We start from the raw sequence: 22724 nt of genomic DNA, 5'->3' as shown, positions 1-22724 counted from the left end.
TTATATAGATGATCTGGAGGAGGGAACCGAGTGCAGGGTGTCGAAATTTGCTGATGACACCAAGATTGGGGGAAAGGCAAATTGTGCGGAGGGTGTGGAGAGTCTGCAGAAGGATCTAGATAGGCTGGGCGAATGGGCCAGGAAATGGCAAATGGAATTTAATGTTGGCAAGTGTGAGGTGGTCCACTTTGGTAGGAAGAATGGTAGGAAGGACTATTACTTACGTGGCGAAAAACTGCAGCAGGCGACGGTGCAGAGGGACCTCGGGGTCCTTGTGCATGAGTCGCAAAAACCCAGCTTGCAGGTGCAGCAGGTGGTCAGGAAGGCGAATGGGATGCTGGCCTTCATAGCGAGGGGGATTGAATATAAAAGTAGGGAGGTCTTGCTGCAGCTGTATAGGGCATTGGTGAGGCCGCAGCTGGAGTACTGTGTGCAGTTTTGGGCGCCGCACCTGCGCAAGGATATTTTGGCCCTGGAGGGAGTGCAGAGGAGGTTTACTAGGCTGATACCGGAGTTGAGGGGATTGAGCTATGAGGAGAGGCTGAATAAACTAGGCTTGTACTCATTAGAGTTTAGAAGAATGAGGGGAGATCTCATTGAGACGTATAAGATGATGAATGGGATGGATAGGATAGAGGTGGAGAGACTCTTCCCGCTCAAAAAAGACAGTAGGACTAGGGGGCACAGCCTCAAGATAAAGGGGAGGCGGTTTAGAACGGAGTTGAGGAGGAACTTCTTCACTCAAAGGGTGGTGAATCTCTGGAATTCTCTGCCCGTTGAAGTGGTGGAGGCTGCCTCGCTAAATATTTTTAAGAAGCGGGTTGATGGGTTCTTGATAAGAGAGGGGATTAAGGGTTATGGGGAGAGGGCGGGAAAGTGGAACTGAGCCACAACAGATCAGCCATGATCTTATTGAATGGCGGGGCAGGCTCGAAGGGCTAGATGGCCTACTCCTGCTCCTATTTCTTATGTTCTTATGTTCTTATCCCATCCAAGAGCTGGGGAAAACCAGAGTTTAAGCACCAGGCTCAGTGATAGAGATCAGGTTCAGGACAACTGACAGATAGGTGTGCAAGTCAACAAGGAGAAAGTACAGACAAACCTAAAGTCCACCTCTAGTAAACTGGGATTATTTCTTTAATCTGTTTTGACCAAGTTTCTCCCCTAAAGTACAAATCCATCCATCGACTCTGCCTAGATTTTCCACTGCCTTGGAAAAGCAGTCAGCATAATCAAGCATCCCGGACATACTTTCTTCCACCTTCTTCTGTTGGGAAAAAGGATACAAAAATCTGAGATCACAAACTAATTGACTCAAGAACAGTTTCTTTGCTGCTGCCATTGGACTTAGAACATAGAACACTACAGCACAAACAGGCCCTTCGGCCCACAAGTTGCACCGATCACATCTATACCTACCAAGCCATAGATCTATCTGTAACTCACAATCCCATTAGATCCCATATACTCATCCAGAAGTCTTTTAAAAGACCCCAGCGAGTTTGCCCCTACCACCACTAACGGCAGCCGATTCTACTCACTCACCACCCTCTGAGTGAAAAACTTACCCCTAACATCTCCTCTGTACTTGCTTCCCAGCACCTTAAACCTGCGTCCTCTCGTAGCGACCATTTCAGCCCTGGGAAATAGCCTCCGAGAATCCACCCTATCTATTCCTCTCAACATTTTATAAACCTCTATCAGGTCGCCTCTCAACCTTTGTCTCTCCAGGGACTTCTTAATGGGTCTGTTTTATATTAAGTAGATCTTTCTCTACACCCTAGCTATGACTGTAACACTACGTTCTACATCCTCTCCTTTCCTTCTCTATGTACGGTATGCTTTGTCTGTATATCGCACAAGAAAGAATACTTTTCACTCTATACCAATAAAGGTGGCAATAATAAATCTAATCAAATCAAACAAATCAGGCTTAAGAAGGCGTGCAAGGCAGACAGACAAACTGGAAACTAAAATTGGACTGAGTGCACACGGGCTTCCAATTTGCTTTGTTTCGTTGTGTCCCTCGCCAAGATAAATTTATACCCAACTGTCTTTCTAGCCTAAGGGGTTCTCAGGTTCCTGGTAATACTCCAGCTGCTGCCAGAGCTGAGATCAGATGGTGGGGTAAAAACTATTTGAACAAATGCATAGATGAATAACACAGAGTAAACTTTAATCCGATGCTCTTTTGGAGAACAGGTCCAAAAGATGCTCGTCTTCTGAAATCCTGAACTATTCAAATAAAATTTCATGTTACAGCAATGAGGAAAAGATGTGTAAATACATTTCACTGTGAAACTCATCGAATCAGAATTATGGACTGATCATTTAGGTCGCGCTTAAAGGAGGTAATTTTAAAATATGTTATGGTAAGTGGATATTATGGGTATTCCCAATGCAGTAGAGTTATTGCTTGGAATTTAGTTTTTATATGTTTCATATTTTTACAGCAGAAAGAGATTACGGTGTCTGACGACCTATAAAATCAGTGTAGATATATGACTTGCTGCCATATTACCTTGTACATCAAAATTTCAGAGTTTGACCCCATTTATCTTCACCAGTAACAGGTACCCAGCAGCTGTCTGCTTGCAAGCGATGCAATATAAACCTGAGAATTCTGTGAAATTCGTCACCTCCTAAAAGCACTCTGCTTGCTTTGCTCTGAATTTGAAATGTAATTATAGCCTATTCTTGTCGATGGTTTCCAGTGTTAACTCAGAGAGGATTCAGATAAAGGACATACGGTGTTTGCCAGTGATTCTGTTTGTGATTGTAGAAAATCTCATTCAGGTTCGTTACAAAAGCTACCCTGCCCCTTTCAAAAAAAAAGCCTTGGCAATTTAATTTACAGGCTCATTCGAACCGCGTTGCTGAAGGTAGTGTCCCCGAAATATCTATTACCATGGGGTGTGCAGAGAATAATGTGCGGTGATGAGGAAAGGCTAAGGAAGATCAGCTCTATTTTCCTTGGAAGAGAGAGTTTGAGATTATCCGGTCGGAGCTTCCAAGATTACAAAGGAGCCTGACAAGGACAACCTGCATAAATTGCTCAGTGCGGCAATACTTTTTTATATAGCAGGGGACAAATGTTAAGAATTAGAAATAAGAAGGAGGTATTGTGATGAATTCATTCACCACGGGATGATGTTGCAAGTGAGAAAGTGCTGCATGAAATAAACATTTTTGACCTGTGTATTATTTTGATTGCTTTTAAATATAAATGTTTGAACGGTGGTTTTTTTCCCCCAATTAGTGATCTATTAAGGAAATCACCTTCCCAGAAGCTCTGCTTTTCCAAGTCATGTATTTCTTTGATTCTTTAGCCCTTCATTAATGACAATGGATACACCATGACCTCTCTGTTTTCCACTGAAATAGAACTTCAGGCCCCAGGAATGGCAAACATCAGTGGCTGTGCGATTACATGATCCCTTGTCATTTAGTGCCCACTTATGGGCCTCAATCCAGCATCGCATTCAATCAGCAGTGGGCAAGGCAGTTGCCACCAAAAAGCAAAGCCGTGTTGAGTTTGCTTTTGGCGACCTGGGGTTTATAGGGGTGAACACAGTAAGAAGTCTCACAACTTTCAAGGGGCAAACCCCGAAAGCTTGTGAGTTTACTATCAAATAAATTGGTTAGACTTCACCCTGGTGTTGTGAGACTTCTTACTGTGTTTACCCCTGTCCAATGCCGGCATCTCCACATCATGTTTATAGGGGTCAGCAGGAGTGGTTCATAAGTTCATAAGATACAGAAGCAGAATTAGGCCATTCGGCCCATTGAGCCTGCTCCGTCATTTGATCGTGGCTGATGTGCTCCTGCCTTCTCCCCATAACCTTTCACCCCGTTACCAATTAAAAATCTGTCTAACTCTTCTTTAAATTTTCTTTAGGGTAGCGAATTCCACAGTTTCACAACCTTTTGGGTGAAGTAGTTTCTCCCCAGCTCTATAAGTGGTTAAAATACACTAGTTAAAATACACTCAGTGACAGATTGAGGGGCCAAGCATTGGGTGGTAGAGGGAAGACTGAGGTAAAATATGCTAAGGGCCATCCACCTGCTGCTTCTTCTGACCATCTCCAGCTGGTGACCCATTCTCTGCAACCTTGGCCCACCCTCACTCACTTGGGCCCCTCACTGATCCTGGGCGCTGGGGGAGATGATAATGTGGGGTGGCTGATGCCAGATATGGCTAACTGGCTCTCAGTATGCCAGGCCTTCCCCAAAGGAGGTGACACAGGGCTGGGCTCTCGTTTGCTCTCCTGCCAATGAGGGAGAGCCCTGCACCTGGATTAAATTCCACCCATGTTTTCACTAGGCTACAAGGAACTCAAATACAAAGGCTGGAATTTTAACTGGCACGTTCGCCTAGATTCCAGTGGCGGGTGAGGCTTGGAGAACGGCATTCTCCGTTGGCCACAGGTAGGCAAGATCGTACAAACCTCGGGCAGGCATGCTGGTAAAATTCCGCCCAAACTGTCAACGGATACCAAGAACTCAAGTTGCACATTAGCTCCAACTAGTAGGAGATAGAGCAGAGTTTTCCAGTCACGCTTGCCCCAAAACCGGAAAATCCTGTTCGAGGTCAACGGACCTTTGCATGGTCCTGACCTGCCCGTTACAATTCCTGGGGCAAGTGGGACCGGAAGTTCTGCCCAAATTCTCATAAGGTCACTAACAGCACCCAAGTATATATTAAAATCAGATTGCGAATGAGTGAAACGTGTGCTGTTTCCCCTGACTTTCAAGGGTTAAACACGTATCACTCTGCCTATTTTAGATTGTCAGGATAAACTCCTAGATGCAAAGCAAATTAAAAGCTCCTAAAATAGCTAAGTCATAGAAGTATTATTCAGACAAATATTGCCCTTAATTTTAATTTATACTCTGAAGTCGATACTCCCGAAATAATAAGCTATTGAAAGTTCAAGAGAATGAATGGAATTAAACAAATATAAATTTTGCTGAATTTATAATCAGTTTGTGGCAGTATTTTGGGTTAGATTTCATTCTTAATACTCAGTTCACAAATACAGGGTTTTGACAATATTTTGGAGTCATTTTTTCAGCTTTAGAATACATAAATATACGTATAACTTGATATATATTTTAAAGTACTTCCAAAATTCCAGGTCAAATCTTAACATACTGCTTTTATTCATCTGGGGCTGAAGCTTGAATGTAGCCCAGATGGACAGGATGAAAGGTTCCCCTCTGCCATCTGTCTTTAAGTGATTTCCCAGCTCAGTTTAATTCTATTAGCAATAACTTAATAGAAATCATCAGTCTTCCCCAAAAGGCAGTAGAAGGAAATGAAGCCAGCACACTGACACATCAGGGATACCCCCCTGTGTTATGAATGAAGCTGCATTGTTAGAGTAAGACAAGGGGTGGTGGTGGGGTGGGCGTTGAATCTGTTATGTTTGAAATGAGAGTGCTTTAACATGGATACAAAAAAAGTACAAAATCGTCCAGGGCAGAAATACTTCAGCAGTAAATGGAACAGGCAGCTACGGGGCATGGAACATTTCAAATATACAATGAGTCAAATGGGGAAAACAACCTCAAATTTATTAATTGAGAGGCTGTGGGCACACTGCTGTCTCGCAGCACCGGGGACCCAGGTTTGATTCCCGCTTGGGTGACTGTTGTAGAATCTGCACACTCTCCGTGTGTGGGTTTACTCCAGGTGCTCTGGTTTCTGCCCAAAGAACAAAGAACAGTAGAGCACAGGAACAGACCCTTCCCACCAAACTTGTGCTGACACAGATGCCTCCCTAATCTAATATTTTCTTGTCTCTGCATGTTCCACATCCCTCTCTTCCCTGCCCATTTATATATCTATCCAGAGGCCTCTTTAACATTGTTATAGAACGTGCTTCCAGCACCTCCTCCAGCAGGGTGTTCCAGGCATTCAACACTCTCCGTGTGATAAACTTGCTCCAACATCTCTTTTAAATTTTCGCTTCTCACTTTCAACCTGTGCCCTCGAAAAATTGGCCGTCAGACCCTGGGAAAAGTCTCTGACTATCCATTCTATCCAAGCCTGTTATCATCTTGTAAACCTCAATTAGATCCCCCCTCATCCTCTGATACTCAAATGAAAACAATCCAAGTTCGTTCAACCTTCCTTCATAGTCCATATCTTCCAAACCAGGCAACATCCTGGTAAATCTCTTCTGCACCCTTTCCAATGCATCAACATCCTTCCAGTAGTGTGGGCAATCAAAATTGTACACAATATTCCAAATGTAGCCTAACCAAAGTCTTATGCAGCTGCAACATTGTTTTCCAATTCCTACATTCAACGCCCTGACTGATGAACGCTAGCATGCCATACGCCTTCTTGACCACCTTGTCCATCTGAGTTGCCACCTTCAGGGAAATGTGGACCTGCATGCCCAGATCCCTCTGTATGCTAATACTTCTAAGGTCTCTACCATTTGCTGTATACTTTCCTTCTGCAGTAGACCTACCAAACCGCACCACCTCACATTTGTCCGGCTTAAATTCCATGTGCCATCTTTCAGCTCAGGTCTCCAGCTGATTTATATCCTGATGTATCCTCTGACAATCCTCCACACTATCCACTACTCCCCCAATTTTTGTATCATCTACAAACTTACTAATCAGAGCACCTATTTTTTCATTCAAATCATGTATATATATTATAAATAACAGAGGCCCAAGCACTGATCTCTCACAGACCTCCAGTGTCACAGACCCCCAGTCTGAAAGATGTGCTGGTTCGGTGCATTGGCCATGCTAAATTCTCCCTCAGTGTACACGAACAGGCATCAGAGTGTGGTGATGAGGGGATTTTCACAGTAATGTAATTGCTGTGTTAGTGTAAGCCTACTTGTGACACTAATAAATAAACTTAAACTTGACTTGAATTCACCTATCTCTTTCCCAATCATTCTCTCCAATTCTTTCTCTACCCTTAGTCATTAGTTAAGGAGGCAGAATAGTCCATCATTGACTAAGTCCCTCGCCATGCCATTATCAGCTTGCACTTGTAATGCAAAAGAATTCCAATTCTTAATGTAAACCTATTAGTGACACGGATAAACAAATAACTGGGGACATTGAGGGCATACAATATGTGAGAAATTTAACTAGGTCTTATGGCACATGTCTCCGTTGGTGCTGTAACATTGTAATGTTGCTTTGCAAGGGTTGTGAGATCGGTATGTACTATCCATTCATTACATCTGTAATCTGCTTGCTTTTCCTCAATATATAACTGGATAGAACAGATTCATAAGTGTTTCTATGGAGGGCAGAGAGGTGAGGTAGCCCAGTATGTGACCGAAAAGGAATGGATCCTTTGGGACAGGCAAAGACGTGCTGGAGATGTCAGAAGGAATGATTTTGGTTTCACCAACGCTGATACAGAGGAAGCTGTAAATTACCTGCAAAATGATACAAATTCAGTGAAACGTCTTCTGATTTATGCTTCACTGATTATATCCAAACAGTTCAGCCTCCTGTTTGCTTCATTGATTACTGCGCCACAGTGATGTGACATGTTAAGTGCTGAGCCTATTAATATCCACACATCTCTTTTGACCTTCAAATTAACTATTTCTACATTCGTGTAAAGTTATGCTGTTTATTTATTTATTTTTCCTGACGTGCAACTGTAACCCTTACACCCTGTATCCACTTCATCTATAACTGTTCTTACTTTTCACAGATTTTAACAGACATTTGTATCGGTCCCTGACTGCTGCTGCTGATTCCGTGTTTTGTACTTTGTTATTTGGTGAGGTTTTTTTTTATTCATTTTGTGACAAGGGTGTCGCTGGCTGGCCAGCATTTATTGCCCATCCCTAGCTGCTCTTGAATTTGAGTGGCTTGCTAGGCCATTACAGAGGGCCATGATGTGGAGATGTCGGCATTGGACTGGCATGGGTACAGTAATAAAGGCTCACAACACCAGGTTAAAGTCTAACAGGTTTATTTGGAATCATGAGCTTTCAGAGCACTGCTCCCTCATTCACCTGATGAACTTTAACCTGATGTTGTGAGACTCCTTACTATTTCAGAGGGCAGTTGAGAGTCAACCACATTGCTGTGGCTCTGGAGTCACATGTAGGCCAGACCAGGTAAGGACGGCAGATTTCCTTCCCTAAAGGACGTTAGTGAACCAGATGGGTCTGTCCCAACAATCGACAGTGGTTTCATGGTCATCAGTAGTTACTTAGTTCCATATTTTTTATCATATTGAGGTTAGCTCTGCTGCCTCACTGTGTCAGGGACCAGGGTTTGATTCCTGCTTGGGTCACTAACTGTGTGGAATTTGCACGTTCTCCTAATGTCTGCGTAGGTTTCCTCCGGGTGCTTTGGTTTCCTCCCACAGTCCAAAGATGTGTAGGTTAGGTTGATTGGCCGTGGTAAATTGTCCCTTAGTGTCAGGAGGACTAGCAGGGTAAATATGTGGGGTTATGGGCTGGGTGGGACTGTGGTCAATACAGGCTCAATGGGCTGAATGGCCTCCTTCTGCACTGTAGGGATTCTATGATTCTTCCCACACATAGTGGTGCACTAAGACTGATTTTTGTCTGTTTCCATAGCTAGTAATTCCTGGAAAAGGTTGCTAGTCTGTCGGTAGAGGCTTATAGCTTGACACATTCAACCTGTTTGATCGTGTTATGAATGCGCCTTCTTTGACTATCAAGTCCTGGAGTGGGACTCGAATCCAGAGCCTCTGGCTCAGAGGCAGGGATGCCACCCACTGCAAGACCTCCAAAGCACAGTGTACATGGACTTTAATGAGGGTTTTGGTAAGGTACCACATGAGAGAAGACTAAGTGGTATGCAATTAGACAGAAGACATAGAGAATAGAAGTTATTCACAGATATTTACAGTGGTTAGAAGCAAGTAGTGATGTGCTACAGGGTTCGATGCTGGGCTAATTCTGTTCATTGTATATAACAGTGATTTGAAGGAGGTGAAGGAAAGTGTTAAATTAAAAGCGGAGGAATTTAGAGTAGCTAAGAGCAGTGGGCGAGAAGAGGATTGGGAAAGGTTTAAATGTCAACAAAGATTGACAAAGAAGTTGATAAAGGAGGGTAGGAGAAGCTATGAGGCTGGGCTAGCACTTAATATAAAAAAGGATAGCAAGAGTTTTTATAAATATATAAAAAGGAAGAGGCTGGCTAGGGTGAACGTTGGTCCTTTAGAGGATGAGAAAGGGGAGCTAGTGGTAGGGGATGGGGATATGGCGAAGGTCTTGAATAACTTTTTTGTTTCTGTCTTCACGGAGGAGGACGTGAATAATTTGCCGGGTGTTAGCGATGGAAAGGTGGTAGGAATGGAGGGTCTTAATGACATTACTGTTACTAGAGAGGTGGTGCTCGACAGACTGGAGGGGCTAATTGTGGACAAGTCCCCAGGACCGGATGGAATGCATCCGAGGGTTCTGAAAGAAATGGCGGAGGTGATAGTGGATGCCTTGGTGGTTATTTTCCAGACGTCGCTGGATTCCGGGGAAGTGCCGGAAGATTGGAAAACGGCTAATGTTACGCCGTTGTTTAAGAAGGGTGCCAGGCAAAAGGCGGGGAATTATAGGCCGGTTAGTTTAACGTCTGTGGTAGGTAAAATGTTAGAATCCATCATTAAGCAGGAAATTGCGAGGCATCTTGAAGGGAATTGCTTGATAGGGCGGACGCAACACGGTTTCATTAAAGGGAAGTCGTGTCTGACAAATTTACTGGAGTTCTATGAGGATGTGTCTAGGGCAGTGGATAGAGGAGAGCCGGTGGATGTGGTCTTTCTGGATTTTCAGAAGGCGTTTGACAAGGTACCTCACAAGAGGTTATTGCAGAAGGTCAGGGGACATGGAGTTGGGGGTAGGGTGTTAGCGTGGATAGAGGATTGGTTGTCAAATAGGAGGCAGAGAGTGGGGGTCAATGGGTGCTATTCGGATTGGCGGATGGTGACTAGTGGGGTGCCCCAGGGGTCGGTGCTGGGGCCTCAGCTATTTACCATTTATATAGATGATCTGGAGGAGGGAACCGAGTGCAGGGTGTCGAAATTTGCTGATGACACCAAGATTGGGGGAACGGCAAATTGTGCGGAGGGTGTGGAGAGTCTGCAGAAGGATCTAGATAGGCTGGGCGAATGGGCCAGGAAATGGCAAATGGAATTTAATGTTGGCAAGTGTGAGGTGGTCCACTTTGGTAGGAAGAATGGTAGGAAGGACTATTACTTACGTGGCGAAAAACTGCAGCAGGCGACGGTGCAGAGGGACCTCGGGGTCCTTGTGCATGAGTCGCAAAAACCCAGCTTGCAGGTGCAGCAGGTGGTCAGGAAGGCGAATGGGATGCTGGCCTTCATAGCGAGGGGGATTGAATATAAAAGTAGGGAGGTCTTGCTGCAGCTGTATAGGGCATTGGTGAGGCCGCAGCTGGAGTACTGTGTGCAGTTTTGGGCGCCGCACCTGCGCAAGGATATTTTGGCCCTGGAGGGAGTGCAGAGGAGGTTTACTAGGCTGATACCGGAGTTGAGGGGATTGAGCTATGAGGAGAGGCTGAATAAACTAGGCTTGTACTCGTTAGAGTTTAGAAGAATGAGGGGAGATCTCATTGAGACGTATAAGATGATGAATGGGATGGATAGGATAGAGGTGGAGAGACTCTTCCCGCTCAAAAAAGACAGTAGGACTAGGGGGCACAGCCTCAAGATAAAGGGGAGGCGGTTTAGAACGGAGTTGAGGAGGAACTTCTTCACTCAAAGGGTGGTGAATCTCTGGAATTCTCTGCCCGTTGAAGTGGTGGAGGCTGCCTCGCTAAATATTTTTAAGAAGCGGGTTGATGGGTTTTTGATAAGAGAAGGGATTAAGGGTTATGGGGAGAGGGCGGGAAAGTGGAACTGAGCCACGACAGATCAGCCATGATCTTGTTGAATGGCGGGGCAGGCTCGAAGGGCTAGATGGCCTACTCCTGCCCCTATTTCTTATGTTCTTATGTTCTTATGAATACAGATTTGAGTGCAGAAATCTGCAGATAAATGAAGGTAGAATCCTTCAGAAGACTAGAGAAAGATGAAATTGATCAAATGAATGCAGCAGTAGGCTATTCGACCCCCCATGCCTGCTCTGCCATTCAATAAGATTGTGGCTAATGTGATTGCAACCTCAAACCCACACCATGGCACGGTGACACAGCGATAAGCACTGCTACCTCACAGGGCCAGGGACCCGGGTTCGATTCCCGGCTTGGGTGACTATCTGTGCGGAGACTGCACATTCTCCCCATGTCTGCTTGGGTTTCTTCCAGGTGCTCTGGTTTCTGCCCACAGTCCAAAAGACTAGGTGCATTGGATATGCTAAATTCTCCCTCAGTATACCTGAACAAGCATACTAGGGGAATTCATTGCAGCGTTAATGTAAGCCTACATGTGACATTCAAAAATAAACTTTAAAACTTTACTTAACCGCCCCCCTCCTCCCCACCACCGGTCCCCCACCACCACCACCGCAACCTTCCCCCTTTTTTTGGCAAAAAAACAGTTGCCAGTGTCAGTAAGTGGGAGCTAATACTTCTTAATAAACTAAAACAGAGTCATTACGTTCTGAATGGAAGCTTTCCAGGACAAAACAGCCCACTTGATTGGCACCATATCCAAAAAACAGTCAACCCTTCCACCACCAATGCTCTATAGCAGCAGTATGTACTTCTATAGAATGCACTGCAGCAATTCACCAAATATCCTTAGACTGCACCTTATAAACCCACGACCACTTCCATCTAGAAGAACAAGGGCAGCAGATACTGGGGAACACCACCACCTCAAGCTCTTCTCTAAGCCACTCACCATGCTGACTTGGAAATATATTGGCGTTCCTTCGCAATTGCTGGATCAAGATCCTGGAATTCCTCCTTAACAGCATTGTTGGCCAACCCACAGCACGTGGACTGCAGCGATTCAAGAAAGCAGCTCACCACCAGCTCCTCAAGGGCAACTAGGGATGGGCAATAAATGCTGGCCAGCCAGCGACGGCAATGTCCCACAAATGAATTTTAAAAAAAAACGCAATTTTGATGTGGGACCGCAAGAGGGAGTTGAGCTACACAGGACTTTAAAGGTAATGCCTCAGCTTGGCAATAAGGCAGTAAAAACTAATGGGTTTCTTGGTTTTACTGGAGGAACTGTAGAATATAAAGGCTGACCCATAAAAAAAGCTTAATAAGAAGTTAGGGTACTGTGTGTACTATGGGCACCAGTCTATTGAAAGGATATTGAGTCTTCAGAAAGATCACAGTGTTGATTCACTAAGTTCCTGCTGCATTTAAGGAAATAAGAGTACAAATTATGAGAGGGGACAATGTGATATAAATGTTTGTAAGTATGGAAGAGTACTAGAGGGTAATTTATGAGTCTAGAATGAAGGACCATAGATCTAAGATCAAGCTGCTAGATCAGCTATGATTTCAATGAGTAATGAGTAAGTTATGATCGATCTCCGCTGTAGCAATTGAAATCCTATTTCACAGGGAGACAGAAGGTGATATTTTCTGTAGGTGCTGAGCAACGTGCCCGTTGGCAGCAGAGCTGGAGAGAGCTCCTTTTTGGGAATGCTCACAAATAAGCGTTAAGAGTGACTCTGAGGGGAATAAGCTTAAGTGGGCAGTTGTAGGCCTTCCCTGAGATTAAGAACCTTGGTACGGGTGTCACACTGGTTGAGAGCTGCTGGCCAAAGGTTGGCAGCTCTTCATTGCTTAGCAGCACCACTGTGGAGGTGGTGGCTTTTTCTTAATATTTGTCTATGGGATGTGAGCGTCACTGGTAAGACCAGCATTAAACGCCTATTCCTAATTACCCTTGAAATGGTGGAGGTGAGCTGCGTCTTGAACCATTGCAATCTGTGTGGTGGAGGTACATCTAGAGCGCTCCTAGGGATGGAGATCCAGGATAGCGAGGGAATGGAGAATATTTCCAAGTCAGGATGGTGAGTGACTCTGAGGGGAATTTCCAGGTGCTGGTGTTCCCAGCTATCTGCTGCCCATGTTCTTCTAAACGTTATTGGTTTTGGGTTTGGAAAGTGCTGTCTAAGGAGTCGTGCAGTACCTCTTTCAGATGGTACACACTGCTGTCACTGAGCATTGATGGTGGAGGGAGTGAGTGTTTATGGAAGGCGGGGGGGGGGTGGGGGTACCAATGAAGTGGGCTGCTTTGCCCTGGATGGTGTCAAGTTTCCTGAGTGTTGTTGGAGCTGCAATCATCCAGATTAGTGAGGAGTATCCTATCACACTCCCAACTCTTGTTCCTTGTGGGTAGTGGACAGGGTTTAGGTTGGGGGGGGAGGGGTCATATTTGAGAGAATTTTTCATTATTTTCCTCACATTTTCCAAATAAAGTCAGTGGATTACAGGGAAGAGCAACATCTCACTTTGAGAAATGTAACCTTTTGGAGTTGGCAAGTTGTCAATCTGTGGAAGGAAATATTTTCTGAAAAACAAAATATTCCCATCAGAGAAAATACATGTTGAAGCTCATGTTTTAACATGAGAATTTTTCTTACATACTATAATGAAGTAATTAAAACTGCATCAAACTGACTATTTTTCAATGCATTGGGTGCAGGTGTTGCCAGCTGGGTCAACATTTATTGCCCATCCCTAGTTGCCCTTAAAAGGGCATTTAAGAGTTAACTGCATTGCTGTGGCTCTGGAATCACATGTAGGCCAGAGCAGGTAAGGAGAGCAGATTTCTTTCTGCAAGGGACATGAGTGAACCAGATGAGTTTTTCCAACAATCGACAACGGTTTCATGGTCATCATTAAATTTTTAATTCCAGATTTTGATTAAATTCAGAATTCATAAACTTAGGATTTGAACCCAGGTCCCCAGAGCATTAGCCCGAGTCTCTGGCAATACCACTGCGTCACTTCCTCCTCACTGCCTCCTCGATTTATGACAAAGCCTTTCCATCTTCATAAAACACGTTTGCACACAGCCACACCACTTTCATGTTGGCAGTAAGGGACTTGGCTTTCAACCAGACGTGATGGGATTCAGTTTCCTTGGATAGGAGAATTTGGCATTTCTCTCCAAAAAGGAAGCTTAACGGAGTGAAGAGGCATTCTTTGTCGTGATGACAAACAGACACAGGCATCTTTTAATCCAATCTGCTTAATTCACACCTCTGCCAGAGATTACAAAACCATAATGGTATGAGTTATGGTGAAAAGCCTAACCTGTCTGATCCTATCGTTCCGATGTGGGAAATTGGGTAACATCTAAGTTAAGATATCTTTGGGGATTACTGCAGTTCTGTTGGGATCATTTTATTTATGTGAAGGAGGCCGACATTTTGCATGACTATGCTTCAAATAAATTCCATATGATCTCACTTGTAGAAATTGAAATCCTATTACACAGAGAGATAAATGGTGGTACTTTATGGAAGCAAAGGAGGACTTGCCACCGGCAAGAGAGCTGGAGAGAGCCCTTCATCAACTTTTTTTCTGGAAGACCCACCAAAGGAACTCAACTAGGTCGTGACGGCACTTCCCTGAGGCACATGCACACCTACTGAGAGCTGCTGTCCAATTAGAATGTGGCAGCTCTTTATGGATCCAGTAAGAAGTCTCACAATACCAGGTTAAAGTCCAACAGGTTTATTTGGTAGCACTGACCTGATGAAGGAGCAGTGCTCTGAAAGCTCATGCTACCAAATAAACCTGTTGGACTTTAACCTGGTGTTGTGAGACTTCTCACTGTGTTCGCCCCAGTTCAATGCTGGCACCTCCAGTTTATGGATCAGCAGCGCCCCTGGGGAGGCAGTGGCTGCTGCCAGTACTACACCCACCCACGGCCAAGGATTGACAATGGACCCAAGTGCAGGTGATTGATGGCAGGAATGGATCATGGCATGGGACCCAGAGGTAGGGAAGATGGAGTTTGGCAGAAAGGACAGGGGATTGGCTCTTAGCAGCCCCTCTCACTTCCCAATGCTGGGTCCCTCAATCAGTCACTTGATCAAGAGATCCCCTGGAAGGAGCAAGCAACTTCAACGGGACTTATTATCCGGGCTTCCCACATGCAAGTTCCCTAATGGTTGCTGCATGAATACTAGTGGTGGTGGCATGAAGGTCTTATATGGGTATTCAGTCTATCCAAACAGCCTGTAGAGTAAACACCTTTTTAGTAAAGCTCTTATTTATCTTTACCTTTGTGGTTTGCAAGCCTATCCTTTAAAAATACCATAAAGAAAGCTGGTGACAGGGAGGTTGGATCCACCCTGGCAGACCTCCCAGAGAAATAAATAAACCTAGACAAATTTTTGCTTGGTGCTACAGACATCCAAAAAGAATTACAAAAATAAAAATGTTGCTCCACCAAAGCTGGTGATGGAGGGGCACTAAATGTTGCTGGCAGCCATCAAAGGGAGCAAAATGTAAAGGAAGGTTTCAGAGAAAACAACACTGAAAAGAAGCTCATCATATGCTCCGTCCAGAAGAATCTCGAACACTACAGGCACACTGTGAATAACAATTACCCTGCAACAATAAATTAGAACTGGGGATTGCAAAACTTGAAAGGAAACAAGCTAACTTCAGGATTTGAAATCAACAAAAAAATGAATCAATCACACAGGTCCGAGCTATGTTGAAGAAATTAACTGAATACTGTGAATTTGGGCATGTCTTGAATGACACCATAGAGAGAGGCTAGTTTGTGGTTATGAAGTGAAGCTATCTAGGAAAGGGCTGTTAACAGAAAGCAACTTAAACATAAAGAAGTTTTTGAAATCACAATCTCCGTGGAATTAGCAACAAAGAAGACCAACGCTTAAGCTCGAGCACTAAATTCCACGAGGTATTGGCTGGAATCCAAACACAGACGCATGTTTGACGTTGCCACCAATATGCAAAAATGTGGCACAAAGCAGCAGATTGAAGGTGCAAAATGCAGGAACTGCGGGAAAAGGGACACACAGAGTGTGGGTGTTGGGGAAAGAAACAACAAGTTCCGAGCAAGAATTATAAAAAGAAAGAACCAAATATATCAAATGGAAAACTGAATAGAGGGAAAGGATCCACGGGATACAAAGAGAGCACGAGAAAGGACAGAGTGACAGTCAGATGATGAGCTATTGTTACTGGCTATTGCAAGTACAAAAATACTTTACTGGGTCACTCCTTTACACAGCAGACAACCAATGAAAATGGAGGTGAACACCAGAGTAGCAGTTTTGTTGGCCCCAGAAACTGTTTACCAAGAGAAACTACAACATATTGCCTTTAAACTCTCAAAGAGTTTAAATGGTTCCATTGAGGAGCTGTATCGATTTAAATGTGCCGTTGTCCCTGAACGTTGTTAAGGGTAACTATTCAGACTTGGCTGGAGAGAATCAAACTAAACTGGGACGAGGTGAATCGCATGTTGGGGTCCAAAGCAGGTTTACTGATGGTTTTAAGACAACATGTCATTGTCCTTAATGGGGAGCTGGAAGCATGAAAGAGATCTCAGTTCTGCTGAAGATCTAGGAAGAAAGCCAAGCAAGATGTTTAAAGACTGGGTCAGTGCCATATTTTTAAGGGGGCGTCTCCTAAGCCAACCTAATGAAGGTCATTGTGGGAGAGAAAGGATGAAGCAGGTAACTAGAAATTATTTTCAGTGGCCAAGACTCAGTAGTGAAATCAAGGAAAAGTCAGGTATCTGTTCGATTTGAAAAAAAATTTAAAACCTGCCACTACGAGCGTGGGAATGGCCAGAAGGGCCATGGTAAAAGTTTAAATGAATTATATTGGACCATTTGAAGGATGAATGTTTTTCATTGTGGTAGATTCAGTTACCCAGAACAACCTGTTTGTGATAATGGACCACAGTTCTTTTTGTAATAATTCACAAATTATCTAAAGGAGAACAGAATCCAACATATCCGATCCATTCTTCATCATCCTGCCATAAATGGGCTGGCTGTGAGGTTTGTTCAGATAATGAAACATTCATTGAAGGTAACTGGTGAGCATGGATCATTGTCTAAATGACGAAGCCAATTGCTGATGACATACAGGAATACAACACATTCATCAACCCAAGTTCTCCGACATTACTCATGGTAAAACCTCAGTGTTTGATCTGCTGAAGCCGTCTAAGACAAGGGAAATTGTTGAGAGCAAAGTCAGATTTTGATACGTGAGCTCAGGGGTAAACACCGTCTTTTTCAGGAAGGTCAGAAAGTATTGGCAAAGAATTATATTACCAGTGAAAAGTGGATACATCGGATACATGTGGGTACATGTGGATACATCGATATATCGTAGTAGCACAGACAGGACCGGTCTTCTACACAGTATAAACTGGAGAAGATGTCATGTGGAGAAGAGACACTGATCAACTTCTGGCAACTAGAACCAGTTGCCAGAGATAGAGTCAATTAAGAGTCCACAATAAACTCTGTCAAGTGAAGTCCGAGCCATTCCTGAGAACCTCATAATATCAGAAACAACTGTGGGGGACAGTACCTCAGTTGAGGACACTTCCCAAACCAAGTAAATCTCCGAACCCAACGTCAAGGCTGGTTGAGGCAACTACAGACGATATCCAAACTCAACTAAAAACACCAGAGATTGCAGTCAACATGAAAAAGAACAGACGCCTGAGGTTCCCCAGCAACCACACAGGAATCAACATCCTCCAAAATGTTGTGTTTGTTAATTGTTCGTATTGTAAATTTTAATTGTTAACCTTATATTGTGTTTCATTGCAGGAAGCTCTGACGTAAAGCATGAGGAAAGTGTTGTGTATTCATATTTGTTTCCAATTGGAGCAAGAGTTTGATCATGTGATGCATTGATGACATCATTGGCCGTTTGCAAAGGCAAATGGGCAGTCTATCCTAATAGCCAGTCGAGTAAACTCCTTTCTAATAAAGCTCTTGTTTGTTTGTACCTCTGAGGCCTGCAAGCCTGCCCTTTAAAAATACCACACCCACCATAAAACCTGGTTCAAGGTAGAGAATTAAATTGCACTCACTGATTATTTGACTGTCTTTGTTACTGACCTAGACATTTAGCTGATTGATGATCACTTAAAATGCAGCCCAATGTTTTCTTGAACTTCATTGTTTTGTCATTTCCATTTCTCTGTAATACTAAAGATTTGGGATTTTGAAAAATACTTCCTTGATTAGTAGGTTCGTCACAGCAAAAATTTAAATCCCAAAGGCCTACGTGGGGAGTCACACATATTCTGCCCCATCTACCTCCCACTGGACACTAAAATGGTGACATTTGCTCAGGTGTGATGACATTTTGCTTCACAACTGCTGCAGTATGGAGGTGCCATCTTTTAAATGAGACATACAACAAAGCTCTTTCAGTGGCGGATATTTAATATATATCATTTCAAAGGCGAGTGGGGCTTTCTCCTCAGTATCCCAGCCAATATTTGTCACTGAATTAAAACCACTAAAAAAAGCACATGATGTGGTCTTGAACCCGTTGCTGTTTGGGAGACAAATTGGGAAAATTGGTGGCTGCAACAATATCTGCACTTCAATAATACTTAATTGGCTGTAAATTAATTGGCATCTTGAGGTTTTAAAAGGCACTATATTAAGGCAAGTCATTATTTTCATTTTGTTGTCCTCTAAGTTGAAGATGGTGCATGACACATCATCTTCATTGAGAAGGAAGGAAAGTATTAAATAATGGTGATAGTGCTTGAATAATTGTTGCTGCTTCCATTTACCAGTGAGTATCACAACTTAACATAGCGCAATGTCCCAGGGCGCCTTATAAAGAAGGGGAAGGGAGAATGTGGAACAATGTTTTGGGAAAAGAGTTGAGGTGATGGCCAAAGCTTGAAGAAGTTGCTTTGGATGAGTCAGGAGATTGGGAGGTGTTATGTTATTCATGAAGAAAGAGGAGCCAATTGTTGTGCGAATGCACTTCCAGGGTGTTGTATATATAAGCGCACTGAAGTCAGATGCTGAGTAACAATATATCAATCCACCAGCGATATGAGTACTCCTAGCAATACATTCAATGAAGCTCCAGCATTTATAACCATAGGATCACTACTGTGCAGAAAGCAGCCAAACAGCCCATCGAGTTTGCACCAACTCTCCAAAGGAGCAACCCACCCAGACCCTATCCCCATAACCCCATGCATTTACCATGAGCTGTGGGAGAAACAACCAAGACATGGGGACAATATGCAAACTCCACACAGACAAAGCCGAAATTGAACTCAGGTTTCTGGCGCTCTCGGGCACCACTGTATCACCGTGCTGAGTCTAATTATCAGTGAAGCCCCCAGACAACAGAACAGGAGGTATGTATCCGAAAGGATGGCTGCAAATAGTTCAAGAAATAACTTGGAACCATGGAAAATAGGGGCAATGTATACAGATGTTTACTGAAATACAGATCTCAGCTGTCCATGTAATATGATAAAGAACTAATTAGTAGCTGCCCTTAATTAAGTCATGATAAAGCAAATCACTGCAACACTTGTCCCCTTCTCACTGGTGCCTTGTGTTTCTCACATACTCCAGTGTGTCATGAATGAAAAAGAAACATTTAAATAAATAATTTTGAACATTTCACAGCCCGGGAAAATTATTTGGGACTGGTTGTGTATGTCACCGTGTCATTCTAATGCAGTGCCTTGAGCTGACTATTGATAATTTCACTAATATTTGAAAATGTGAGTATTATACAGTGGTCACAAGACTCATGTCTGCAAAGGCAGCTGGCCTGAAAGCTCACAGGTGAAGAAATTCTGAGTGGGGTCATGGCTAATGGCACAAGTATGCTGTCAAATAACTAACAATCTCTCATCCTCTGTTGCACTAGGTGGTGCCTGAAAATTAAATGAAAAGATGGTCGGCCATAAAGAACATTCTTTCAATGTATGCTCTACGGCTGTATGCATTACAGATTGATTCTGGTGGATTAACCATGCCAGCTATATTCACATTTAATTGTGAAGTACAAATAAATATCTTTAAGGGGTGGCAGCATTGTGCTTTTGATCGTGTTGACGTGTGCGAGCAAGGCCAGTTGAATGTTTTTGAGGCTGCTGTATGCTGTGCCAGACAGAAGGATCAGGAAATAATTCTCACCCCTGAATAAAATTTGGATCATACAGTTGTGCTGAGAGATGGGAGTGAATGGTCGCTGAGTAGACTTGTTTGAAATTGTCCTTCTTAGGAATTCAGCAGATGTGTCAATCTGTTTAAAGGAAGTGGGCTTGTGAAATAGCAGGAGAGTCAAACTTTTGGGCAACGGTACTCTATGAATGGTATGCTGTGCTGTACTCTATGACTGGCATTGCTTCTGTGCAAGAAGCAATACTTTTCACTGTATCCCCATGCAATAATAAATCAAATCAAATCAAACATGCTGTTTGCCTGTGTGCCAACATCCATTGGCACCACTTCAGGTGCAGTACGTGGAGTGGAGTGGAACGGACTGAATTTGGGCACCGGTTTAAAGTTGGCATTCGAGTCTGGTTAGTGCAGGATGGGCAAGGTGCACGATGGCAGCAGGTCACCGCACCGCAGAAGGGCCCCCATTGTTAAGGGCAGTGTGTGGTATCACCCACAGAATCCATTGTATTTCACTGTCGGTGCTTAGAAGGATGTCACAGTGCCAGCAGTTCACACTTCAACTTAAATCTGCGCCTGAAAACATTCGGAGGGGCGGGAGCCGGGGGGTGGTGGTGGCTGGGGGGGGGGGGGGGGGGGTGGTGCGGCTGGGTAGAAAGAGGCAGCCTAAACAATCCCTTTATCTCTACTTCAGATCTAAGAATGCGGCTGCAGTTAAATCTGCAGCCCAGAAATGGGAATCAGCTTCTTTATCGTATTCCCAGCATAGCTCTGTTGTCTTTTCAAAAAGAGATGCACATAATACAGTATTTCATAAAAACAGTATGTCCTATCTGTCATTTCTTAGTCACCGTGTAGCGGGGATGCGGATGTCACTAATAGCAGCTGTTCACGGATGCCTCAGCATATAACTACCAACTTGGCATCCGTTAAGAAAGTAATAAATGTGCAGATTTCAACAAGGAACACAATTTCAAAATCCATCAGTTACACAGTGTACACTACACGCGTGAGAACATTGTGTTCCCACTATAACTCCAGTGATAACTCCCTTTCATTTTATTTCCACGGATCCATAGTGTCAACTGCTGTCAATCCCCTCCTCTCGCAACAGACCAGACACATTTCAGAGAGAAAAAAAACTTTCGCAAAAGTTCCCTTGAAACTATCTGCGGCACCGTCTTCCTTATAATCCAAGCCACACAGCATCTGTTGAGGACGAGGGGGGAAAGCCAGGCTTAGTGTCAGCCTGCAAGCCATCTGCTGTGTGCCCAGGCTGTCCTCTCATAGAATAAGCTGAATTTTTAATGAACCCTGACTGGTAGGAAACAGCTTGTAGATACAATAGCGGGAGAGACCCGACAGCTGTAGCAGTGCTGAATACAGTGTCACTGTTAATTCAGAGATATAAGTGGGGGGTCGGACAGGCAGTGCTAATTGCCAAACTGCGTGTTGCGGGGAGAGGCTGTAGGCAGATCCAAATGAACTTCCAGTGACATAGCAACACAACGAACGGGAGCAAACACACACACACATGTACACACACACACACACACACACACACAAGCTAATGTATTGATTGTACAGTGCTACAAAGGAAAGATCAACAGAGCACTCACTGAATGCATCCTTATCGGAATTAATTTAGAATTTGTCCTGCTTTTAATTGCTCTCGGAATTCTGCTGGCAATGAATACATTTTAAGAAAGATTCCACGAATTAGCCACTGGATTTATTAATTAGGAGTGTTGGTCTGGAGGTCCATTGGACCCGGTGCCTTCAGGTCAACGATTTCTGAATAAACTTTGAGTCAACCTCAACAATCTGAACAGCCATTCTCACCGCAATCAGTCTTTCTAATGAACATCTCAAACTGCATCATCGAGGGATTGTATTATCAGCTAAACCTTCCTTGTAAACCCCGTCTAAACAGTGGACATGCGTTAGCGGTACTTTTATAACGGTGTATTATTACTCGGTAAGCTTTCTCTGCGAGAGGGAGCGAAAGCAGCCAGCAACAAGGGCTGCCTTCTCGACTCGGCTACTAGTGCAGCCTTGGCTGAAATGAAAGTGGAAGCAAAGTGTGCTCCTTTAGCAGTCACGCGTTGTCATTTGTTTTAATACACCTTTCACATTTTTTTTCCTTCTTTACAAGGTGTGCGCTTGTCTGTGCCTGCTATTACTTCACACTGTCATGTTTGATTTGAAATGAATGGTTATGTGTTGTTGTCACTGGAGACAGGTTGTAAACAGCTTGGTACATCGCAGCTGGTTAGCCTGGTACAACACAATACCTTAAACACAGATGAATCCCAGTTCATACAGTGGTTTCAGTTGCAATGCATGGACAGATTTGAATATATACTAGTCGCAACTCGTTAAAATGAAGTTATTTAACCAGTGAGACATTCAACCCTCAAACCTTCTGATGAAAACCTGTCCATGAATAACACTTGTCACATGCTATTGCCATACTTCCTATTATTTGATTTCACCCAAAATCTGTGAAAACTCCAGCTTGTCTGTCACGAATAAACAATCTGACACACTCTGCGGCTGTCAATAAAGCTTTTACTTAACCCAAAGGCTTTTATAGATTTAAAAAAAGTCTGTCTGAGTAGAATAAACGATTAGCTTCATTCT

The 22724-nt window shown here is 43.7% G+C and overlaps 1 protein-coding gene across 3 annotated transcripts in view; it reads right to left on the bottom strand.

The window, feature by feature from the left end:
• srrm4 (serine/arginine repetitive matrix 4) overlaps nt 1-22724 on the bottom strand; it is a 350732-nt gene that overhangs the window by 327109 nt on the left and 899 nt on the right. The window lies entirely within an intron of this gene.

Source organism: Carcharhinus amblyrhynchos, chromosome 20 (assembly GCF_965287045.1).
Source record: "Carcharhinus amblyrhynchos chromosome 20, sCarAmb.v2.hapA, whole genome shotgun sequence".
In the NCBI taxonomy this organism is placed as follows: domain Eukaryota; kingdom Metazoa; phylum Chordata; class Chondrichthyes; order Carcharhiniformes; family Carcharhinidae; genus Carcharhinus; species Carcharhinus amblyrhynchos.
Note: the sequence above shows the minus strand (reverse complement) of the source record. Positions and strands in the feature narration are given on the sequence as shown.